The 26980-nt window shown below is 36.7% G+C and overlaps 2 long non-coding RNA genes across 2 annotated transcripts in view; one reads left to right on the forward strand and one right to left on the reverse strand.

Annotated features, from left to right (window-relative positions):
- LOC139355622 (uncharacterized) overlaps positions 1-26980 on the reverse strand; it is a 59623-nt gene that overhangs the window by 25997 nt on the left and 6646 nt on the right. The gene's annotated exons all lie outside the window — the stretch shown is intronic.
- Positions 6731-25204, forward strand: LOC139355623 (uncharacterized). Its single transcript, XR_011606401.1, has 2 exons — positions 6731-12600; positions 13124-25204. It is a non-coding gene; the product is annotated as an uncharacterized lncRNA (long non-coding RNA).

Here is a 26980-nt window from a genome sequence, read left to right on the forward strand (position 1 = left end):
GTTTAATGAATGTTGCCCAGTGGCATGAGATTCTTGGGATAGGCAAACAAAAGAGACTTTACTTTTTACCAATAGTAACAGGCAGAGTGTCAGCATCTGTGCTGGTTCTCAAGTACCAATTCCCACACGGTGGTAGAAAATGTGTACACACACACTAAGTTGTATTACAGGAGAAGGACCCTGAGCGTAGGAAACCTCAGTCCTTTATAAAGGGCTGTAAGCCTGCTTGGCCATGTGCCAGTGAGAGATATTGTCTTTATTATCCTGGACAATAAGTAAATCTACCTTTTGCTCTGCAGGGATATCCTATCTCTGTCTTCAAAGGTGATTCGCTATGCAACTATCCCTTAAAAGAATCCCAGAACAACTACTTTCAGTGTCTGTGCTCAAAAGATGTATAGCGAAGTGAGAGATCCATGAACTGTCTTTCAACAATGACAAATTTCGGTACTGGTTAAGGGAAAAGGCAAAATGGAATGTAGGAGAAGCAAATTTGACAATTCTGACTTTGGGAACAGTTTCAGAATCAAGGGCAACTATGTATGCTTTTAAAATCCTCACCTTGTTATATATATATATAAACACACTTCTATTTATATATACACACACACACACACTTCTGTATATTAAGTGTTTTTCTTTCTCCCCCTTTCTCTACTGTTTTATATGATATGCATTGGTTGGAATTAACATTATCATTTATTGTTTACGTTATAAATTATCTATAAAAGAGGGGTTGTGCCTGAGCTACAAAATAAATGAATATTACTCAGATGTTGATACAGTAATTTATGGGAATTTTTGTCTGTCTTTTTCAGGAGAGAAGTTGCATGTGTCTTTGTTAGTATGAAATATAGTTTTATTGTGCTACTTGGAAGCGCATTTTTGGTATTATTATTGTTTGGAAGGTTAATGATGGGCCAAGGATTGTGAATGGACACTGAATATCCAAAGAGTAGAAATTACCAGATATTGTTAGAGTTCCATCCCTGACATTTTAAACTTTCTCTATACTACAGAAGCACTGAGCCTGGAAACTGTTTTTTCCCTTGCCAGCAGAGTGCCAGCTAGATTCTGTCAATGGAAGTCTCAAGCACAAAGTTTAGAAGGCAGCGGAAGAGCTGCTTTAGAAGAACTGCTACTGTTCTTGCTTGGAGCCATGGGCACTTCCTGAGAATCTCTCACTTTGGCATTGCAAGCAGTTGAGACCATTGGTGGAAGCTTTTCCCTGCGTTTGACCTCTGTTCTTTTGAATTTCCCCAAAGAGTTCCTCCTGACATTTGCTCCTCCCACTTCCTGATGGTTCTGTAATAATTTGTGTGTGTGTGTGTGTGTTAAACCTCTTCCTATACAAAATAGCTGGAGTGGTTTAAATAATTAATTTATTTTAATAATTATTATTTTTTTAGAGATGGGTCTCGCTATGTTGCCCAGGCTGGACTTGAAATGGATTTAAGTAAGCCTCCTACCTTGGCTTCCCAAGGAGGTGGATTACAGGTGCATGCCACTGTGCCTGGCTTGGAGTGACTTTTATTTTCCTGGCTATACTCTGACTTATACAGAGAATGATTCTTTAGAAAATAGACGCTGACTTTCTTGGAAGAGCAGTGTTAGAAGGATTAAAATGAATAATCAATCTGTGCAATATTCTTACAGGTAAACAAATGCTTAAAAATTTCTTTTTCTTGTACCTATGAGACATATACATGGAAGATAACATAATTTTAAGTTATATCTAATATCCATTTTAGAATTAACCTCAAATCTGCTTTTAGGTGATTGTTTACTTTTCACAACCTGTGCATCAGTTTCTTGGTAGTATGGTTATGAAGAGTAAGTGTAAATAATTCATATAAAGTACTAAGTGCATAGTTAAGTACTCAATAAATACTAGATACGATAGTTTAGAACAATTATCATGTAAGGTGTAGTGTGTTATATCCTGAAAGATGTTGTAGAAAAAAATACTGATCTTACATTTCATCTCTCATTTTTCCCCATTCAGCCCTCAGAATTTGAGTGAACATTGGGGCTAGGGGAAGCAGTCCTTCATCTATTGTAGCAAATCAATTGAACTTTCTTGAGGGCTCGTTATGGTCAAGGTACTTATTCGACAAAGTGGTGTCAGGGCCTGTATGTATCTTGTCTCAGTCTGTGTCCTAGCATCTAACAAGCAGCCTGATACATAGCCGATTGTCAGCAAAAAATTTGGTAAGTGAATGGAAAAAGACATTGCGTTGACTACTGTATTGGGAAGGAGCCATGTAGTTCAGTGCGCACAAACAGGAGTGAAATATAGTTCTTATCTACAAAGAGTTTATAATCTCATAAGGGTGACAACTGCAGTCATAGTTTACCATCACTCAGGCAGACTATACACAGAGGAGGATGGCTTATTTTATTTGGGGGTGATCAGGGAAGATTTCAACAAAAACTGAATAAGTGAGCTGTGAAAGGTGAGTTGAATGTGTCGGGCTGAGAATGGCAAATGCAGAAAAAAATTGAGAGGAGCAAAAGTTTGAAACATGAGGGCTTGTTGGGGTTTAGGGGTGCAATAAATGATTCCCCCATCCCCTCTCCTGAATTTCAGAGTCAGTTGAGAAGTAGAGCAGGGATCCCTCAGACACCAACATGTTCAGCTTTATTATAGATAAGGCTGAATTGATTTCCTGGAATTGACCTTACTTCCCCACCTCCAAACTATAGGTCTTCCCCTTGCAGGTTCAGAACATGTTAAGGTAAGCTCACGGCAGGGATAAACAGGGTGAGGACAGGCCAGTGCTAAAGAAAGACAAGAAAGAAAGTCCACATACACTCCCTTTCTTTTCTCACACTCATTAGTCGCTTAGGAGAAGTAAGCTAGGGAGCCAGAGAAAAAGAGGCTTAGAAGTCCTCCTTCCAGATTTTTCCCTCCTGGAGGTAAAAATTCCTATGCTCTATTATGGATACATGAGAGTTGAGGGTTAAGCATTTCCCAAGAACAGTCATATAGCATAGATTTACATAGCTTAATTTTAAATACATTTGTGGCTTTGATTCACTGAAATGCAAAGAATAGTAGTATGACCTTGGTAAACAGGATGTGATTGTTAAGCCTTTGCATCAGTTTTCAAATTTGAACTTCTGGAAAATGGAAATGGGAGTATTAGTTCATTGAGCAACTCACTTCCTTTAATTTAAATTTTTTTCCTTGAGGTCTGTCAAAGGTATGTCTCAGGGGTCCTCACAAGCTTCTCTATGGAGGAGATTCCTATTATCTTGCAAGGCAATTGAAACCTCCCAGCTACCCTTTAAGAGAAAACTCAATCAGCAATTCCAACTTGGTTGTATTCAAGACCTCAGTAATTGTTGACATAGAAGCAGGTGCATGTTTGTGATGGGGATGAAGGATCTGGGAAGGAAGGGAAGAGGCGACAGAATTCAACCTCTGTCACATTCAGTTCTATTCCACTAGTTTGTGGAGTTTTCAACTACAGGTTAATGCCAAGGCCCCCCAGTAACAATATTTTTGGTCCTAAAATGCTGCATTCTCACTGCCTTTCAGGGTTTTTAGAACTGGTTTCTTTCCTTTCCATATTTTCCTTCCTGCCTTTATCTTTAGTGGTTTTGTGACCTTGGGGAAATTACTTTACATATCTGAACTCCATATTCCTTAACTCCACTGTGGGTACTTATTTTTTTAAAAATTATTTGTTGTTGATAACTTTACAGGTACTTAAAGGATTTACTCTTTTGCTGGAAATACACGTGTTTAAATATTTAATTATAACAAAGTGTGATGAAAACTTTGCAGTCACAGTTAACCATATTTAAGGCAGACTACACAGAGGAGGGTGATTCATTGTTGGGAATGATCAGGGAAGATTTCAACAGAAATGAAATAAAAGTGGGCTGTGAAAGGTGAGCTGGATGTGTCAGGCAGAGAATCTAGAGCTTCTCAATGCATGGGCCTTAGACAAGCATTATCAGAGTCAGAGTCACCTGTGAGCTTTTTAAAGCACACATTTACTAACTCCATCAGATGGATTCAATCAGAGTCTGGAAATGGAGCGCAGGGAATACACCTAACAAAGCCTCCAGGTGATTAAAGTTGAGAAACAATGCATTAGGGGGCCCTAATCTAGGCCAATGAGTCAGAGGCCACTGAAGGAGGTGGTATTTAATCTGAGGAGTGAGTGATAAATTGGGGTAATGGGTAGAGGCTGGGAGATTCTCAGGCAAAGGAAACAGCTAATGTGGTGGCCTAGAGAAGAGCTTGGCATATTCAGGTACTAACGTTTTCTCTATTAGCAGAATTAAAATGTGTTTTCTAGGGACTAGATGTGAAGCCCATCTGTAAGAGAGTCAGTCTTGGACTCTAACAGGAATGCCTCAAGGGCTAGAGGGATGGCTATGCTGGGGTGAAGAGACCCAGTAGAAAAGTGGGTTTGGGAGTGAAGAATGAGCAGCATCACGGAGTTTCAGTCCCAGGCCCGGGACAGATCACCCATGAAAGTGCTCCATGTGAGAAAGCCAGGGACTCTTCACTCATCTGGTAAATATTTATGGAGCACTTACATTGTGTTAGATGTACTAGGTGCTGGGAATAGAACAGTGAAAAAAATGGGGAGAATAACAATGAAAATATACATGATGTTGGATGGTGACAAGTGCCCTCAAGAAAACTAAAGCAGGATGAGGGAATAGAGGGTAATGGGTGCCGTTACATATGAAGGTTGTCATAGAAGGCTTCAGTCTGTAAGGAGAAACTCGAACGAAGATCTGAAGAAACTGAGGGGCTGTTTTGTAGAGATCATTTCCTTCCAATTTGGTCTCAAGGTCTCATTTGAGAGTGGCTATAAGTTCTAGCCCTGAACAGAAAAGAAGTTAGATTTGGGTGTATCAGTCAGGTGAGACACAGAGGAAGCAGCACAACAAAACCCATGAAATGGCAGAAGCATTTTGATCACCTGCAGCCCCCAAAGAGAAGAAGGCAGCAGGCTTCACAGGGCCAAGGGAAGGTGAGGGAGTGAGGAAGTTGTCCATACAAGCCCGCTCAACCAGTGAGTTGGGAGCAAGACAGGACCTGTGGGACCAAAGTCTTTACTGGGGTCCAGGGTGTTACCCAAGCAGGCTTCCTACAGGGAGCTTCTGTTTGGTGGGTTTAAAGGCAACAGGCATGAATTCCAAGGGGTCATGCAGTGACTGAGAGATGGTTATTGCAGCACTTCTATGCGGTGCCTATAGAGTGTGCGGAACAAGAGCAGTGAGTCAAGTAGGAGTATCTAGCTGACCCATAGGGAGGTTGGAGAGTTGGTCACCAAAAGGCAGTGGTAAAAGGTGATATCTCGACTGTCCACATAGAGGAACTGGGAGGGGGTGTGTAACTGGAAACTGTGTCAAGGACAAATGAGTCCTGCTTCTGGTATGAGAAAAGGAAACATATTCAAAATGCATATCGAATCAACATAAAATTTGTAAACCAAGAATAAAATTCTAGTCCCTACCTAAATGAATGGACCCCTACTCTAAGTCAAGGGCATTTCAAAGTTAACCTGAAAAACTAGTTCAGGCCATGATGGGAAGAAGGTATTGGACATGCCTCATTATACCCTGCTCCCTTTAGTATTTAGGCACAACTAACCAGCATTAACATTAGAACAGATTATTTTTAGCAATAAGATACAAGCACAACAGATTACAGACCCTTAAAGAAGTCAAAGAAAGTATTTTACCCCAAAATATATTTCTTTAACATATTTTGAAGTGTCTTGGCAAAACTGTCTATTATGGGGAAAATGTATATTCTGTAGAGCATCCCTTTCCCGGTCTTTTCCCTGATCCAGGAGACAATTAACTGAGAAACTGACACCTTTGTTGTAAGTCTGATAAGAAACATTTAAGGCCTATTCTCTCTGAAGCCTGCCACCTGGAGGCTTCATCTGCATAAGAAGCTTGTTCTCAGATGAGGGCTAATATCCAGAACCTACAAAGAACTCAAACAAATTTACAAGAAAAAAACAAACAACCCCATCAAAAAGTGGGCAAAGGATATGAACAGACATTTCTCAAAAGAAGACATTCATACAGCCAACAGACACATGAAAAAATGCTCATCATCACTGGCCATCAGAGAAATGTAAATCAAAACCACAATGAGATACCATCTCACACCAGTTAGAATGGCGATCATTAAAAAGTCAGGAAAAAACAGGTGCTGGAGAGGATGTGGAGAAATAGGAACACTTTTACACTGTTGGTGGGATTGTAAACTAGTTCAACCATTATGGAAAACAGTATGGCGATTCCTCAAGGATCTAGAACTAGATGTACCATATGACCCAGCCATCCCATTACTGGGTATATACCCAAAGGATTATAAATTATGCTGCTATAAAGACACATGCACATGTATGTTTATTGCAGCACTATTCACAATAGCAGAGACTTGGAATCAACCCAAATGTCCATCAGTGACAGATTGGATTAAGAAAATGTGGCACATATACACCATGGAATACTATGCAGCCATCAAAAAGGATGAGTTTGTGTCCTTTGTAGGGACATGGATGCAGCTGGAAACCATCATTCTTAGCAAACTATCACAAGAACAGAAAACCAAACACCGCATGTTCTCACTCATAGGTGGGAACTGAACAATGAGATCACTTGGACTCAGGAAGGGGAACATCACACACCGGGGCCTATCATGGGGAGGGGGGAGGGGGGAGGGATTGCATTGGGAGTTATACCTGATGTAAATGACGAGTTGATGGGTGCAGCACAGCAACATGGCACAAGTATATATATGTAACAAACCTGCACGTTATGCACATGTACCCTACAACTTAAAGTATAATAATAATAAATAAATTAAAAAAAAAAAAAAGAAGCTTGTTCTCCACAACGCTTTCCTCTAACCCAGACACTACCTTCTATTGATTCCAGGTCTTTAAATAATAACTTATCTCTATCCACCAATTGCCAGTCAGAAAATCTTTGAATCCACTTATGACCTGGCAAGGCTCCTCCCCAACCCATTTAGAGTTGTTCCACCTTTCTGGACCAAACTGATGTGTATGCCTTACGTGTAGTAATTGATGCCTATGTCTCCCTGAAATGTATAAAACCAAGCTGCAGCCTGACCATCTTGGGCACATGTTCTTAGAACCTCTTGAGACTCTGCCCCAGGTCATGATGACTCATACTTGGCTCAGAATAAATCTCTCCAAATATTTTATAGAGTTTGACTCTTTTTGTTGACAAATTATAGGAATTCACTATAGTGCGAGCCATATGAACAACCTTACAAGTAGAAAACACAAGTTCAAAGGCTGCCAGGTAGGAGTATGCTTGTCTAGAATGGAGTGAGGGAGGGCAGAGAGGGATAGAAAATGGAGCCACTAAGATCACAGGGGACCTTGTGTAGCAATGGCCAGGACTTTGGCTTTCATTTCAGAAGAGATTGAAAGTCACTGGAGGGCTTTGAGTAGAGCAGTGACATGATCTTAGTTTGAGTTTAAAAACGCCGGGGAATTTTAGACCCTTGGAGGAAAGATTAGATGCTGGGAGGCTGGTAAGGAGACCAGTGTGAGTGAAGAGATGATCATGGTTTGGACAGGGGTAGTAGTGGTGATGGTGATGAGAAGTGGTCAGATTCTGGATATACTGTCTGTCCTTATTAGCAGATTGTGTTTTTGCAAACCAGCCTCCTTGCTAAAGTTTGTTTGCAACCCCAAAATCAATACTCAAGTTGTCTTACAGTCACTCACAGACCAGCATATGCACAAAGTAGTGAAAAATCTGCCTGCTGTGCGTGTTCCCTGCTGAGTTCTAATAAGATGACGCTCTGCCTTCTCATTTCAGGTCTCATGTTGTAAACAAGTTTCCTTTTCGTGGTATATTTAGCGCCATTTTTTTTTCATTTTTGTGCCTTTTGTTGGTGATAATTGCTGTTTAAAATGGCCCCAAATGTAGTCCTGAAGGATTATATAGTGTTCCTAAGAACAAGAAGGCTGTGATGTGCCTTACCGAGAAAATACTAAGGCCAGATCAGCCTTGTTCAGATGTGAGTTATAGTGCTGCTGGCCATGAGTTCTTTGCTAACGAATCTATAAAATAGATCACTGTTTCTTTAAACAGAAACACACATAAAACAAGGTATGTGTGGATCAGTTGATGAAAATTTTGTGAACAAATACATGTCAGAACATAACCCTGTATTTCCCCTAGGGGCAATGATTCTGTATTAGCTAATTCAGTATTTACGGTGACTTTATAGAACATAAGTACTGTTAATAATGAGAATCACTTATATTTTAAAGACAGTGACAGGATATGTTAATGGTTTGAAAATGGGTTATGGGAGAAAGAGGGCTTTAAGGTATTTGGTCCAAACGACAGAATGGAGTTGCCATTTGTTTATGTGGGAGGAGCATTTTTAGCAGGTGAGAGGAAATCATGTTTGATCTTAGCCACACTAAGTCAGAAATGTCTTTAGACATCCAAGTAGAGGTCGTGAGTAATCAGCAAGACATATGGGTCCCCACAAGAGGGTACTGATCCCACATTTCAACTCTATCAGCTACTTCAACTGTGTGCTCTTTCTTTACTAATCCTCTGGGTTCTCACCAGGAGGAATCAACTATAACAGCCAGTGAGTGGATAGAGAAGGAAGTGGGATGAGGAAGAGAAAAGAAACCAACCATATCCCTCTTTACCCTGGCAGGCCAGAGCTGAGGAGTTTGGAGTTTTGGTCATTACACTGGATTTGACTGTTTAAGCTTATAAGCGACTTTTGATTACTCATGACTGATAGAAAAGCTATGGGATCTGCTTCAGTTTTCATCACAAGTTTGGGGAAGAATGGGCCCAAAATGTTAGTTTAACAGGAAAAGATAATGCATCCTAGTAAGTACAGCTATGTCTATAATTTTAATTATCTTTCATATGCTGTAGGTTTTCAGATTTACATCTCCAAACAAGATCTTTCTTATACTCTCTAGACACATATATCTATCTGCCTACTTAATATTTCTATTTGGGTGTCTCAGAGGTTACTCAAATTCAACATGTGTAGTATTGTACTCAGTGTCCTGGCCACACCCACCTTCCCTTTCCCTCTCAAAAAAAAAAAAAAAAAAAAAAAGCTAGTCTCTTTTCACTTTCCTATTTTGGTGAAAGGCACCATCATCCATCTACCTGGATATGTCAGACCCTTGGACATTATCCTTAATATCTCCTCACTCTAATTGATATTACCTCCTCATTCTCGATAACCAATTCATCATTACAGCCTGGGATTTCAACTTTCAGATATCTTTTGAATCTGTATACTTCTTTTCAACTCTGCTGCCATCGCTTTCTGGGCAGCGTCATAGAACATGCGATATGAGCTAGACTGCCTGGCTTGGATTTCTTTCCCATTGCTTGGTATCTTTGTGACCTTGTCAAGTCACTCAACAGCTCCAAAGTTCATTTTCCACATTGTAAAGATATTTACAATCTCTAATACATAGGATTATTGTAAGCATTTCATGGGATATAGTATATCTGGTGCATGAATTCTAAATGAGCTACTGTTAAGATACCCTTATCTCTTGCCTGGACTATCACAATATTTTTCTGACTGGTCTCTGGGTATCCATTCTGTCCATTTCCACTGTAGCCCTAGCCTGCAGTCCTAACCTTATGATGGTTATCTCTTCAAAGTTCAAATGTAATTGTATCTCAAGCGTCAAGGGAAATACCTAATGTAGATGACGGGTTGATGGATGCAGGAAACCACCATGACATGTGTATACCTATGTAACAAACCTGCATGTTCTGTACATGTACCCCAGAACTTAAAGTATAATAATATTTAAAAAATTTCCTAAAAAAAAAACTTTCAATGACTTCAGCTGCTCTAAGGAAAAAGAACTAATCTTTAATATGACCTACAAGGCCCTGTCTCAGCTGGTGGTTGTCTCTTTCTGCACTCCTGCCATGTTCACTTCTGCATTTTCAGGCGGTCTGTGCAACCCTGTCCTTACCACTTCCCTGCTTCTCTGATGTGATAGTCTCCCTGCATAGACTGTTTTCTCTGTCTGGAATGTTTGTCCACTGTGCCTAATTAATTCTTTTTATCTTTTATAGCTCAGCTTGAACATCACTTTCTTGGGTAAGCCTTCTCTTACTCCTTTAGCGAGGTGAAATCCTTTGATATACTCTCTTAATAAAAAAATGGCTTCTTTTTTTCACAGCATCTGTATGTGTTTGTATTCATTTATTCTTACTTTGTTTATATTCATGTCTTATTTCTGGTAGGCTGAATGGGAACAAAGAGTTTTGTCTGGATTGAAGCTTTTTTTTTTCTTTTTGTTCTTAGCGAATATAATAGTAAGCTTGGTATGTAGTAAACAAAAAACTTTGTTGGATGAATATGCATGTAGAGCACTTATGCTCCACAAATATTAGCCATTATTGCTACTGATGCTTATTGAGAAGGGATACAGGGTAACAAGCGGCCCTCACTCACTCACCAGGAGGCAGACTGGAGCCCTGAAGTAGAAACCCAAGCAAAGAAGTGGTAGACTCATTATTATCCCCTAGAAGGTCAGAATCTGATGGCAAGATGAAAGGACAAGCAGGAAAGCTCAGAAGACAGCCTGGACTTCAGGATGAAGCAAGATAAGGAGAACACCTGCTCAGGGGCCTCTTGATTTCTTCTTTTTTGAGATGGAGTCTCACTCTGTCGTCAGGTTGGAGTGCAATGGCGCAATCTTGGCTCACTGCAACTTCTGTCTCCCAGGTTCAAGTGATTCTGCTGCCTCAGCCTCCTGAGTTTAAGTGATTCTCCTGCCTCAGCCTCCCAAGTAGCTGGGACTACAGGTACACACCACCATGCCCAGTTAATTTTTGTATTTTTAGTAGATACGGGGTTTCACCATGTTGGCTAGGATGATCTCAATCTCTTGACCTCGTGATCCACCTGCCTCAGCCTCCCAAAGTGCTGGTATTACAGGCATGAGCCACCACCCGGCCTGTCCCCTTGATTTCTTAGAGGTCTTGTCTTCAACATTCTTAAAGGGATAGTAGGTAAATGGCATAGCTTATGGAAGTGACTTTGCCTAAGACGACAAGCAATAAGAGAGCTCTGCATTCCTAAATTTGGAGCCCCAAGGAAAAAGCCCAAATCCTCAAGTGATTATTACAGCAAAGTGGAAATGACAGGAAAGACAAGGAGGCTCTGTTTCTTCAGATTACATTCTCCATTCCTTCTCTCATATCTTCTTTCCAGAAGGCATATTGTGAAGAAGGAAAACAACAACAACAACAATAACAAAATAACTATACATGTAAGCTATGTTTAGTTTCAGCCAACCATTTAGTTTCCACCAATCTATACACTCTTCACTATTTTGTTAATAGTAGCAAAAATTGCAAACCTGCATGACATTTTCCATAAAAAGCAAGTATAATATTACTAAAATAGCTAACTCATTCTGTTTGAATTTATTATTACTTATGCTATTATTTTATTGTTGTAATTCATAAGAATGAAACAAATCCACAAAATAAAAAATCTCCTACATTAATATGGGTACTATTCAGTTTACTTTCACATTTATTATTTTTTCCCTAAAAAAGCCCTTATTAGGTATAATCACTAGGCTTTTTCATTCAAGAAATAGGAGCTTATGACTAGGCTTTCCAATTGCTTCCCAAAGATACATTGGTCAGCTTTCTCATTTTGGAATAAGTGATTCAGTTTTTTGTTTATTCACGGAGTTATTCTTTTCTCTACGTTTTTTTTTTCCCCTAATACATGATCAGCTGATCAAGTGATTATAACAATGATGTTGGCTTTCTGAACTATTAGTAGAATACATTTTCTAAAGTCTTAAAATATTTGGTAAATAATTAACAGTGAAATTAAGACCAAGTGAAACTCACTTTAAAATTTTCAAGGTCTGCTTAAACGATCTTATATATAAAGAAAATGAGGTGTTTATGTCCACTTGATGTGGCTTTACAAGTAAACATATATTAATAATTTATTTCAAAAGTAGTAGCCCATTATGTATGACTTTGGTGGATGTATAGTGTATTATTCCATATATTTTAATTTACCAAATATTTTTATGCTTCCTTCTCTCCACACAAATAACATGAGATTAATATGGAAAATAAAGCTGGTGGAAAAATGAAAGCTACTGATGCTGTAACCATGAGCTTAGCATCATATTTTTGTAGTTGTACTTCAGGTTTGACTCTGTGGTTCCTGGATATCAGAGAAAAAGGAGAAATTACTCTCATTACTGGAAAGGAGGACACATACCAGTTCTTTAGGGGAGATTTCACTAATTGAAAATTCTAAAATAAAACTTCTCATACGGGGCTTTATGTCCAGTATACTTAATAATTTAATGGACGGTATCTTCTAAATGAGAAATTATATAGAATGCAGAACAAAATTTCATATCTGGATTGGTTATTGTTTGTATTAATTTGGATTTGGGATCAGAGGTCTTATATTTTTGCAGGATGAAAATTCATCTGAACATTTTTACGAAAGCATCGCCAAACAAATCAACAAAGCAAATAGCCTTTAGAAAAAACTACCTAATGAAAGAGAAGGTACTGTTTTTAGAATTTGAGAAATATCTTTTTTATATATAACGTGAATAATTGCCAGATGATCTAAGTTGGTGCCTTGATATATTAACATTAATTTCTAAGGCTTGTTAGAGGAGAATACTTACTAGGAACCACTTAGACTAATTAAAGATACTATATATTTGAAAGCTTAGAGAAATACATTTTTTTCATTAATTTGCTTATTTCAGAATAATATTTGTACACTGTTCCTCCCACAAGTAATCTTGCCAAGTGAAAGCTTACTGCTTATGGAAAGGCATTATCATGTTTTGTACCTTTCAAATATCTTCATTCATATGCTATTACACTGACTGGTTCTTTGACACGCTTGTGTAATCTTCACAGCACATAGCAAAGTATTTTGTCATAAAATAGAGTAGTAAACTGATAAATAAATAAATGGCATATCTGTCCAAAAGGCACCATCATTCTCCTCTGTCTGTGGTGGCAATTGTAAACGTTCTAAGTGCTGGGGTTCAGGAGAGCTTTCTGTTCTTCTTAGGTTTTGTCTGCCGAATTGTGAATACTCTCTGGGAACCAGTTCACTAAAGGCTTTTCTGTCGATCCTCATGCACAAAGTAGCTAATAATTAAGGCAAAGATGTATATGTATAAAAATTGAATTAACTTATGTAAAGCACATCCAGTAGTATTCATAGTAAACTGGCAATAACTATCAGTCCTTTTCCTGTAAAACACATTTTAATTGTAATAGATTCTCTTGAAAACCTGAATGAAGAGCCTTCCTGATCTTAAGGAATTATATTAAGATGAATGAATGTCAGACACTGGCTTCTATGTTTTCGGAAAAGCCTTGTGCCTCCTCTAGGTATGTCAGGTTAATTGCTACTTATTTATCTACTCACAATTGTAACCCTGACAAAGTTACTAAGTCAAACAAGTAGACTTTCCTCTCAGTTTATAAAGCCTTACTGCTTTTTGATGGGTAGTACAGATGGTCTTTACTCTGGAAAAGATTAGTTTTCTCCTCTTATCGTGATGTATGAGTATTAAACAGATAAAAGATACATAGTCAGGTAGAGCCCATATCTGTTATATAAACCTACACATATGAAAAAGCTCATGTCAAGAAATCAGTTCATTTTTATAGGTCCCATGTATACAATGTTAGTTAGAATTTGTGCAGGGGCATAAGAAAGCTAGATTCAGAATGGAAAATGTAATAAAATTAATTTTCTCATATTTGTTTCAAAAATAATGAATTCTAAAGCAATCTCACAAAAATTTCTAAAATTCTGTTTTCATTGGGTTAACAGATGGTGTGTAATAAAACAAATAATTATTTCTAAAAGCTTTCATGGAATTAAAAATATGGCGAAACGGCTTTATTGGCTTTTTTTGCAATTTAATAAACTTTATTTTGGAATTAACTTTATCATTTTAAGATTTGAATTGATATTGGAATGCTGACACAGTTTTTCTTTGGTCTTGGGCAACTTCTCTCTGCCATATTTCAAATCAGCAGCCTCTTTTACAAATAGCTCTATTCTGCATATAGGTGTATTTGTGGGCTCCTTTGTGTGTGAATGTGTATGAGAATGCCAACTGCAAATCACTCTGTAAGGTTCTATCCTTATATAAAACAAAGGATGAAGTTTGGAAATTATTACAATTTTTTTTAGGAACTGTCATTAAGTATGTAGCAAACAGAGCAATTTAGTACTAGACAAATGGGCTTTTATTGACCAGATTCCACTATAAGGCAGAGACTTATCATTGATACCAGCTAAAACCTATATGGATAGCCCCAGGGTTAGCACATTGTGTTAGACTGTTATTACAAACTTTTAAACATCCATTGTTTACTATGATTTTTTGACAGGAATATGTTGAAGATACAAAATCCTAATAACTGAACTCTCTCCCAAGTTGTATAAACAGTATCTACTATTAGCAAAAAATGATTTGCTGTTAAGCTAGATTGGTACCTCATTTGCCTGCATATGTTTATTGCAATTGCCAAAAGCTATTGTGAGGCAAAATTTTGAGTTTATGTAAAGCAAAGCACCTGGCCTAAATCTTAGAGAAAGAGATTACAGTTTATTTTGGTTGCTAGCATATGCCAAATATCTGCAGCACTTTTAAGAAGCAACTGTTTTACTGGGAAAATTAATTCTATGACCTAAACTTAGCAAAATAAAACCTGAGTAGCTTTAAAAATTTTAGTGCTTTGCCACTGCTCCTAAGACAACTAAACCTTTTGCCAACTTTTGCTTTTTAAGAGTGCACACTGGATATAAAATGGCCAAATTTTCTGTAAACCTTAGTAACTTTCTTAGAATGATTCAGAATAGCAGGTATTATAAAATGTTACAGGTCACCAAGATTTTAAAGTCACCTTTCTTAAAAATGACTGTTAACAACCTCTGACTCATAGCATTACTCATCTACCCTTTCTTTTAGACTTTATGAAAAACTACAACCAGTGAGTCAGAAAGAGATTTCAAAAGGGTAGTAAGTTTCCAAGGTGAAGCATCTTTTGAAAAGTCATTATTTAACACACTTGCCATTGTTTTTCATAATAATCCATTTTTACTTTCCGTCCTGTAACCTTGGATTTTGAGGCCATTTCACGAAATCACCAAAAGCTCCCTACTCTCTCTTTTTAAAAGATTTGCTTCCATACTGCAACCATATTTTCCATACAACTTTTGAGTTTTGCGCTCTGTTCTATAACAGATAAATCTTCATTTCTACATATTTTCTTTGTGTCATTCGACGATTCAGATTTAAATACAATTTTTAATATATTATTTTGGCTTTCTTTAAAAATCTGCCTTTTTCTAGTATGCTTAAATTTTAAAATATTTTGTCTTATTGTTCTTGATTTCTTTTCTTTTTAAATTACAGGTTGGCAGGGCACAGTGGCTGAACGCCTGTAATCCCAGCATTTTGGGAGGCTGAGGCAGGTGGATCACTTGAGGTCAGGAGTTCGAGACAGACCTAGCCAACATGGCAAAACCCCGTCTCTACTAAAAATGCAAAAATTAGCCTGGCATGGTGTTGCATGCCTGTAGTCCCAACTACTTGGAAGGCTGAGGTGGGAGGATAGCTTGAGCCCAGGAGGCAGAGGTTAGAGTTAGCTGAGATCGCGCCACTATACTACAGCCTTGGCAACAGAAAATTACAGGTGACTATTGAATAACACAGGTTTGAACTGTGTGGCACCACTTCCACCTCAGCTACCCCTGAGACAGCAAGACCAACCCCCTCTCTTCCTCCTCCTCCTCAGCCTATTCAATATGAAAATGAGGATGAAGACATTTATGATGATCCACTTCCATTGAATATATGATAAATATATATTGTCTTCCTTGTGATTTTCATAATATTTTCTTTTCATTATCTTATTTAAGAATACAGTATGTAATATTAATACATATAAAATATAAAGATGTGTTAATTAATCATTTGTTTTAAAACAATTCTTAGAAGTTATTCACTGAACATAATTTAAAACCTTTTCTCTCTGTTTTTTATTCTCACTGCTATTACATTTGCTCAGGCCCTTGTCCCTCTCACCTGACGATTACAATAAGTTTCTTAGTTGGTCTTTTAATTTAACTTAAATCTTCTTGACCTATAGTCTGTCATTTCCCCGTCCCTCCTCCACATTGTCGTGAGAATACTCTCTAATACATAATTCGGATCGTGTAAGCTCAACTGTTTAAAACTCTTCAATATTTCCCATTTGCCCACAGGAGAAGGTCACAAATCCTTATTGAGGCCCTCTGTATTCTGACCCTTGTCTATCTACTGATTCCACCTCATCAAAGATCAGTCCCTCTTTCATCTTTCTCTTCTAGCTCACCCAGTCCTCCTATGCTTCTCCAGACCAGTCTCCCTGTTGCACACAATTCTGCCTTTGTTCATTGAGTTTCCTTTGCCTGCAAAAGACATAATTATATTTTAGGTCCTACCTCATGTGTTATATTCCTTATGATCATTGCTCACTGCCCTCCATCAGAGCACCTAGCATAATTGCTGAGCTTACTGATATCTAATGCTATTTTTTTCCCTTTTTAGGCTGGAAGTGATAGGGAGAAGGAATCATATCTTTTTTATCTTTGTATCCCCAGTATTGCAATACTGGGCACATAGTTGATGATTACATTACTGCATATATTAGTTACTGTATGATTCTTATGTTTCAAGCCAAGCAAAACTTGGTGGTATTATCTACAAATTCATTTTTCTTTTTTATTTTGGGTAAGTGGCCTCTTAAAAACCAAGCCACTAGCTAAATGTTTAATGTGACCACAAATTTCAGCTTGTGTTTGTTGGATTAAACAACTGCTAAGTAGCATCTCCTTTGTTTCTAGTTACTAGAAAAAGTTAATGCAGCTTTTAAACTACATAATTTATAACTTGATGTAATAGGTTCAAGCCCATAAATGACATGTTTAATTAGTGTGAATTATGTACAGTCTGGTTAAGGATTGTGCTCATTTCCCAGTGGGATATCCTCAGAGAAGGAGGTGCTTCAGAAGAACTAATTTAAAAGAGGATGCACATCTATTGTATTTTGTTCAAAACTTGCACTTAATGAAGCCACTTTGTTTTTTTAGTAAAACAACCAGCACCTGGCTGTTAATTAGTGATCCAGAGTTACTGAGTCAGAGGGAGACCAAGCTTCTGTAAATCGAGAGAGTAAAATATACCTTCCATTTTCCCATTGGTCTATGTGAAGGCAGTGTTATATGAAATGGTAGAAAAGGAAGACTCCAAATTTTAATAATGTCAACGAGACATTTTTTATTCTTATCTGAAGTGTGTGAATATATGAACAGTCACAACAGTTTTCACAATTATGTGCAGGTTTGAGATTTGGGATACAGCATCACTGAACATCTCAGTCAGTAACATCCAGAATAAACCACAGCACTGCCAAAACTCCAAGCATATTAATCTACATTCTTGTGAACATACTGCTGTGCGAGAAATTCTCCTGAAGGGAACAAAATATACCTGCTGCATGCACTTCAGTAAGGTCTGCGGTAATGTCCTCTCCTATTCAAAACAGACACTTAAGATACATTTGCTCCTTTGCCCTTAGCCTTCACGCTACCATTTATTAGAGATTATGATAGGCAGAAAGGTTGTCTTAAATGTGGTCAACTAGGAGCAATGTGGAGTTTGTAAAACTCCAGGTGATTCTGCTAAATCAGGTTGCCTCATCTCGTGAACCATGCATTAGTTGAAGATATAAGCATTTTCTGCAAATCTCAGTTTCTATTTCTGGGCTGCTGTTTGACCTTGCATATTAGAATTAGATTTGCAACTTTTGCAAATATATGGGCATTCTTCTTACTGTGTGTAGCACGGTGACAAAAATAGTTTGCATAGTGCTAGGCCCAGAACCCATATATTCTGCTTATAAAAGCAGGAAGTTTGTATGTGCTTTCTTTTTATTTATAATGGGTCCTTCTACATTTGCTTATAATATACTTCATTTTCCTTCTTTATTTTCACAGTTATTACACACATAGATTATTAAAGCAGAGTTTTAGCTGTTCTCTGGTGCCTTAAATCTGTATTAGAACCAGGTTGGGTATAAATAATAAAACCCCAAATCTGCTGCTTGCTCTGTTTAAGTATTTTTTCCCTTCTGATTATTCTGCTTATGGTCTAAAATGTTTCTTTATCTAGGTATTTTTGGTTCTAGAACCACTAATTGATTTATATGCTTAACATATGGAGTTGACTTTTCATTTATGCATTCATTCACTCATTCATTTCCTAAAAGTCTAGAGACAGCCCGTTACATACCAGGCACTGTTTTTTTGGTCCTAAAACAGGTCATGAAAAGCACCTACTCCCTTCTGAGAAGACTCAAAACATTTTTGGGATTCATCGAGGGTATTTAATATTCCATTTTATGTCAACTTGGATTGCTGGCTATATAGCTGTTTTTCTGGTATGATTGCTGTAGGGTTTCCAATGTGCACATTTAACTTAATCATAAATAGTATGAAGTTACCTTTAAATAATCTTATTTAATGTATAATGAAAGAAGCTTACAAAGTATACTTCTATATTAGTTTTCTAATTCTGCTTAAAAAATTACAATGAACATAATAGTTTTAAAGAATACCCATTCATTAGCTTAGAGTTATGAAAGACGTGCAACTGAGTCCTATACTCAGGTTATCATATAGCTGAAATCAAGGTGTTGGAGGCTGAGCTTTTATCTAGAAGGTTTGGCAAAGAATTTCTTCCAAGTTCATTCAAGTTGTTGGCAGAATTCAGTTCTGTGTCCCAGTAGCCCTGGTGGTGGGTTGCACTCAGTGTCGAGAGGCCTCCTACATTACTCGTCACCCCGACCCCCATTTTATAGCCCCAATACTTCACCTAATACAGACGGCTCGTGACATATGATGGCTCGACTTAAAATTTTTCAACCCTAGAGTGGTGTGAAAGTGATACTCATTCAGTACACTCCTTGATTTACATGGGATTACATTCACATAAACCCATCCTAAATTGAAAAGACTGTAAATCTAAAATGCATTCTAAACTTACAGTGTTTTCAACTTAGGATGGGTTTAGAGGGAGGTTACCCTGTTGTGAGTCAAGGAGCATCTATGTTTTTCATGCTTCAAATGTCTTTGGTTTCCCCTACTGAGAAAGACTGAGAAAATTCTGCTTTTATGGGGCTCATGTAATTATATTAAACATATCCAGATAATCTTGCTATTTGAAGGTCAATGAATTTAGTAAACTTAACTACACCTACAAAATATCTTTTGCCGGGTAACAAAGATAATCATGGATATGATGGCTTATCATTTTCACAATCCCGTTTGGGGATTAGGGCAGGAAATCTTTGGGTCCTTTTTGTAATTCTGCCTGCCACAATTTCCATTTCACTTCGATTATTCACTGTGCTATTGTTACTATACATTTTCTACATCTGTTGTAACTCTCAAAATACATTATTATTAGTTTTTTAAATTAGTAATTGATTAGCCAAATTTTATTTAAAATTTTAAAATGAAAAAGACATCTATGTATGCCCACGTACTTAGAATTTCTAGTACTCTTCATTCTATTGTATGTATCTGATTTTTCATCTGATGTTATTTTCCTTCTACCTGAGGAACTTCCATTACCATTTCTTCAACTACAAATATACTGGCAACAAATTCACTGTTTTGTTTGTCTGAAAAATGTCATTATCCTACCTTCATTTATGAAAAATATTTTTAGTGGATAAAGACATCTAGGTTGACATTTTCTTTTAGCACTTCAAATTTGTCATTCCACTGATTTTGTTGCACAGTGTTTCAGATAAGATGTAAACAGATATTCTTATTTTTCCCCTCTGTATAATCTGATCCCCACCTCCCACCCCTTGCTACTTTTAAGATTTTCTTTTCATCACTGGGTTTCAACAATTTGATTGTAATAGGTCTTGGTGTTGTTTTCTTTGTGTTTATCTTGCTTGGGGTTTGTTGAGCTTCTTGGATTTGTGCATTTATAGCTTATATCAAATTTGGACATTTTTCAATATTTAATTTACCAAATATTTTTTTCTGCACCTCTGGAATTTTGTTTTACTTCTCAATATTTTCTTTTTTTTCTTTTCTATGCTTCTGTATAGATAGCCTCTATTACTCTGTCTTTTCTTTCATCGTGTCCATTCTGCTATTGAGAAAAATCTAGTCTTTTTTTTAACTTCAGGAATTTTTAGATATAGAATTTCAATTTTGTTGTTTATAAATTTTTACTTTTCTGCTTGGGTTTCCTATTTGTTCACTTATTTTTTATGCCTATATTTTTAAGTATTTGAATGCATTTATTATACCTTATTTGTTAATTACAACACTTTTGTCATCATTGGTTGTGTTTTTACATCCTTTATTTTTCTTGATTATGTACTACATTTTTGTGCTTCTTTGCATGTCTACTAATTTTGATTACATGCTGAATATTGTGATGTTACATTGTTGAGAGCCTATATTTCATGGTCTTTATGAAAGAATATTGAGTTTTATTCTAGAAGCTGGTTAATTTACTGGCTGATAAGTTTTATCCTGTTGAGGCCAAAGTAATACTACTTTTAATGTGTGGCCTTTCTAGACTTGTAACTGAATGCTTGTGGAGTTCAGTGAAGCCACTCATTCAGGATAATCAGAACATTAATATCTCTCAGCACTGTGTAATCTCTGGGGCCTCCATTAAGTACAAGTCCCCAGTAACTCTTCTGTATCATGCCTCATGAAGTCTTGCCCTGTATAGATGCAAGTTAATATTGTACCAACATCTCAGAGATATCTCTGCAGATGTCTGGAGATCTTTCTCTGTATCGCTTGCTCTTCTGTGGTTTCATACCCTAAAAGTTTCTGATGCCTCAGCAGCCGTTGACTCTGATATTTGTTTTCCTTACCCGGCAAGACTATTGCTTTTTTTCCAGGATACTTTTCTATGTTGCACTTTGGAGCTCATTTCATCTGTGTCCTTTCTCTAAAAAAATCACAGACCTTGGATGTCTGGTGTCCAATTTTTAAAAATGATTGATTCACATATTTCTAATTGTTCAAAGTGAGATGGTGATCCAATGCCCATTCTTCTGTCATAGCTAGAACTGAAATTTGGCCATTTGAAAAATTTGAAGTTATTTATTTGATAAGAACATGCTTTAGATATTAAACTTATTTGATTAAATGATTACTCAAGTTCCTGTATGTCACAAGAGATTTTATCTGGGATATGCATTTCAGAATACTCTATCAACTCTGTGTGTTAAGAAGACTACAGCATTCTTAAATTGAAATATTTCATGCCGTCTTTAGTTTTATTTATTTTGCTTGGGGAGCTCTATTTCCAAGTCTTACTCTCCATTGTTTTCCCATTGTGGCTTAATGCTGAAATTTAGATTTGGTTTCCTGGTAATATCTTAAAAATGCTTCATTTTACTCACCATTATTTTTATCTTTTGTGACCTTTCACTTGCTTGTAATTCTCCACAACTCTTCTCTAGTTAGCTTACTGCTAATTGCTAAAGTGGACCCAGTTGTAGAATGACTAATGTAAAACTAGTTTTCTATGAACATTCTTCTACCAATTTTAGGGTCTCCAGAGATTATTGTCTTATATCTGTATTATCTAATGTATTGATTAGCCAAGTCCTTTCAGTAAGTGCTGCCCATAGTAACTCTAATGGAGTTTTATGTCTCGTGATGCACTCATTCAATTGATTAAACTCATAGCCAATCTGTCTTTTGTTTCCAGAATGATTTTATTTCTGTGTCATTAGAGTGGATGTGTTAGCTATGGACATACTATTTGCCAGGCTGCAAGTACACAACAAAGTTACATGGCTTCCCCTCGTTTAACCAGATCTCTAAAATGCCTTAAATATCACTCCAGACTTGTATCATGAGAAATCGCTTTTAGCGTTCTAATTTTATTTTATTTTTGGTAATATAACAGTATCTGCTTCTATAGTATAAATTCTGTTTAGTTAAGCAAATCTAACTTTTATCTTCTCTTGGGAACATACTCCTCCTTATGTTTTGTAATTTGTACAAGATGTAAATTCTTCCTCCCCTGTGTTTTCTTTCTATTTGCTATCATTATTAATTTACATATTCTTAGTAGGTGGCTCTCTCTTAGGGTATCAACTGTGCTAAACTCTCCTGGCAATGAGTTGACAGATGAGGGATCAAAAAGAAGAATTACTATTTTCCAACTATTTATCTTTGGGACTTTTTATTTAGCATGATTATCTTCACTTCTTGTTTTCTCTTACTGTATTTGACAAATAAACATGAAAGCACTTTTTTTTTCTGTCCTTTCTCTTAATATAGTTAAACTCAGCTGATAATGTCTCAGTAGGGACAGTAGTCTCCTTCTACTGCATTGGATTTTAATTGTTCCCCTGTCTTATGTTTTCTGTAATAGTAGCCATAGAGGTGTTTTTAAATAGATTTAGGGCTTTCTTTCTCCTTCACACAATAAAAATTTAGAGAGAGACAATGTAACAAATCTGTACTCCTTCATTGTCTTCCATGCTCTTCCTCCTACCAAAAAAAAAGGTCTGTTCTATTTCTGTTTGAAATATAGGTAAGTGCAACTATTATACTAATAAAAATTAAAATTATAGATAAAAATGTGAGTCACTCCAGTCAATTTCTTCATTCAGAGAATGTCAGAATCTTGTTGTTTTAGAGATGGGGTCCTGCTGTGTTGCTCAGGCCATAGTGCAGTGGCTAATCACAGGTGTGATTATAGCCAACTACAGTCTCCAACTGTTGGAGGCTACAACTCTAGCCTCCAACTTCTGGCCTCAAGCAATCCCCCCACCTCAGCCTCCTCAGCAACTGGGACTACAGGCATGTGCCACCATGCCTGGCTACTTTTTGGTGAATATCCCAGCATCTTGGTGTTTACAGACCACAGTAGTGTATAAGTATTTCCACCCTGAAGCCTTACTCTAGATGGTCAGTCTCAATGAAAGAAAATCTAACACCAATTTCAGCTGCGTATGTAGACATTTATTACCAAGCAGGTACAACATCCATACAACTTATCTATAGTCCTGTCCCAAGTGTACTCAACATCTTTCTTGAAAGACTTGCTCTGTGACTAATGTGATGATATTCTTATAGGATACTGGGCAAGCCTCATGTCAAAATAGGAAGCAGGTTGCTCCAAACTCTGTATGTAAGAAATATCATCTTCCTTTATATTCCTAAATTGAGGGTATTCTCTTTTGAGTTCCCCTCCTCTCCTTGTCTTAGTGGGAGATGAGACTCTCTTCCTCTACTCTCTAGATAAAAGTAAGATTCCTCGGGTCTTAAGCAGATGGAAACATCTGGGGTTGGAGCTTGGCATTCAGTTCACATTTATTAGGCCTTCTGTCTAAGCTTGCTCACAAGGTTTGTGAGAATGGGTTGTTCTCTGTGCCAAATTTTGAACCTAGGAACTTTCCTTTAATATCACCACAGTATTTTATGATTGGTACCAGGCTTCCTTAGATCACTTTATCAGAGGTGTAATCAGTCATTCTTGTAAAGGAGCTGGTCTCTGTCTTTATCTGGTACTAGGTAAGTCATCAGGTGTTAGTCGTTGGAACCCTCCATCCCAACCTGCCTGTTTTCAAGAGCACAAAACAAACAAACAAACAAAAAATTTTTCGAGAAAAATCGAAACTTTGTTAACTTCTCCAGAATTTTATAATCAATAATTACAATTTCAATGGGCCTGTAAAGTTTGTGTTTTACCATGTTGTTTTATTTTGAATTACATGTATGAGTACGTAGGGACACTCAAGTCTTTTAAAACCTAGAAAGATCTTCATCTGGCCCTAGTACCAGAGAAAAAACACCCGACTCTCTTCCCAGCTTCTGTAGTGTGCTTTCACCCTCATTTCCCATCTCTTACCCGCTAAGACCACCTTTCATTTCCTTTGGAATGCTGGCTTTTGGTTCTGGGGCAAAAACTGTCAGTTTTCCTCCAACTAATTAACTGTTAAAAACATGTACATTTTTGTGGTTTATTTTCTTGAAGATTTTGACAGTTTTCCAGCTTGTTCTGTATTGTGAGGTACATTGCATGCATCCTTAAGTGAATTAGCACTGGCATATTTTTATGTAATTTTAAAATTTGTCAAGTGAAAGTCAATAAATGTTTTAATTAACTAAAATTTTAAAGGATCTATGAAAGCTACTGTTTATAATAGCTTTAAAATCATGGGAATTTTAACTTTTAAAAAAGTTTAAATCCTAATTTTTTCTTGATTATTGTTTTAACCCAAGTAGTGTACTTAATTCTATTTATTTTAATTATAAACATATTATAAATAACAGGAGTTTAAACCCTCAGTACCCTGCCTGATCACTTATCATAATTTATGTTGATATTTAGATACAAATACTTCGAAAAAAAAGAAAAGTTGAATTTACATGCTCCGAGGCTGAAAAGAATGAGTACACTTTAAGTTGCTAAGATTTTTTTTGGCAAGTCATGGTTTTGTTATTTTCCTTAAAGCAAAAGTAGAAGTTCAGATATTTTTAAAGTGTAATTTATGGAGAACTATTTTGTCTGGAGCTAAACCTAATTAATACTTTAATAACTTTTTCTAGAATTTTTTTTCAGATAAATCGTAGTTAACTCAATCATTTTATATTCTTATGGAAGTAAAAATACCATAATGTTCATCAGATGTCTTATAAATATTTTTCTATGGAAAGATAGAACTTATTTAAATTGTTCCATATATGATCCATTTCAGGGTATCTAATCTTTTGGCTTCCCTGGATCACAATCGGAAGAAGAATTGTCTTGGGCCAAATATAAAATACACTAACACTAACACTAACTGATGAGTTAACACACACACACACACACACACACACACACACACACACACACTCGTCTTATAATGTTTTAAGAAAGTTTACGAATTTGTGTTGGACTGCATTCAAAGCTGTTCTGGGCTGTATGCAGCCTGAGGGCCACAGTTAGACAAGCTTGGACTATATCTTGCTGTCAAATATGATAGCCACTAGCCACATGTGGCTACTTAAATATAAGTGATTTAAAATTAAGTAACTTTTTTTTTTTTTTTTTTTTTTTTTGAGGCAGAGTCTCGCTCTGTTGCCCAGGCTGGAGTGCAGTGGCGCGATCTCAGCTCACTGCAAGCTCCGCCTCCCGGGTTCCTGCCATTCTCCTGCCTCAGCCTCCCGAGTAGCTGGGACTACAGGCGCCGCCACCACGCCCGGCTAATTTTTTTGTATTTTTAGTGGAGACGGGGTTTCATTGTGTTAGCCAGGATGGTCTCGATCTCCTGACCTCGTGATCCGCCCGCCTCGGCCTCCCAAAGTGCTGGGATTACAGGCTTGAGCCACCGCGCCCGGCCAAAATTAAGTAACTTTTAAAAACCAGTCCTTCATTTGCCTTACCTATATTTCAAGTGCTCGATAGTAGCTATATTTGGATACCGCAGATATTAAATATTTCCACCATCACCTAAGTTCTGTTTGTCAGTGTTGATGGTCAGTTATATGAGACCATAAATTTATAATGAAATGCATAATAAGATAATTTTTATTTGTTAGCATCTACGAATACATTATAACATGTTTTAGAAGTGTAAATATCTGTTTAATTAGATCTCAGACTATGGAAGCAAAACCTTATAATTGTTTTCTGGAGTTTACTTTTTGATTATTATTCATATGTCATTTCTGAGTAGTCTGTATTTATATATTAAAAATGGAAAACATGGGCAGATATCATCAGTGTTTGTTTATATTTAAAAATAACTCTAGTATATTTAAGATATGACAAACACGTATTTAGAAAGGAAAAGTCATTCATATGAAAATAGGGAAATATAGTGATTTTGATTGACATTGTTGTAAAAGCCAAAATAGACTCTCCAGCAGAGGCATTTTTTTTCTTTCCTCTGAAAGAGCCGATGCTAGAACACCGGCCAAAATTTTGTTTAGCCATTTTTTGCATAGATTTCATTATGGACTCAACCCTTCCAGCAACCTGTAGAATGGAAGCAGTCTTCAAACCAAGGCCAATGAAATTTCAGGAGACCAGCCACCAACACTGTATGTTTAAACTCAACTTGTATTCTAATTTCTAGAATATCTTGTATCTGAGCTCTAGCTGGATTGAGCTTCAGAGGTCATTCAATGTCTCATCCATAGATCTTGAAGTGGACAGTGTCTTGCCTAAGAGGACATAGGTGCACAGTGGCAGAGCCAGAGCTGAACTCAGATTTAGTGACCTGTCATCTCAGGGCATTCTCTGATTTGGTACTTGAGGTTGGTATTGCTTCTCTGCACCACACTTGACTCCAGTGTGTGAGAATTCTGACGGAGTTTGATTTTATAACTGTTAAAAAATATCTAGCTTCACATATTTTATGCAATATGGAGTGAAAATGAAGAGGAAAAAGTGGAACCACTTAAGAAATCCTATAAGTAATGAATTACATTTGAAGGAAAAATGTATGTGAATAAGTTTTAACATAAAAATCTTAAAATTGTGTGGATCTTAAGTATATATTTTTGGATATTTATGATAAATTGATAAAGAAAACAGGCAAAAATAACATATATAGTATGATTCCTTTTAAATAAAATGAGTATCATACAGAAACTAGAGAATATATTCCAAATTGTTAATAATGGCTGTGTCTGAGTATTATGGGTAATTACAAATTTTTCCATTATATCTGCCTTCTATTCAGATAACAAAAATAAAAATATATTTTAATTCGAATTACATTTTTTTCAGGAGTGAATAAATATTTTAGTTTAGATAATAAATTTTTGAGCAAAATTAGAGTATTTTAAAAACAGGGAAAATTTGTTAGA

This window comes from Macaca nemestrina, chromosome 8 (genome assembly GCF_043159975.1).
Source record: "Macaca nemestrina isolate mMacNem1 chromosome 8, mMacNem.hap1, whole genome shotgun sequence".
Lineage (NCBI taxonomy): Eukaryota > Metazoa > Chordata > Mammalia > Primates > Cercopithecidae > Macaca > Macaca nemestrina.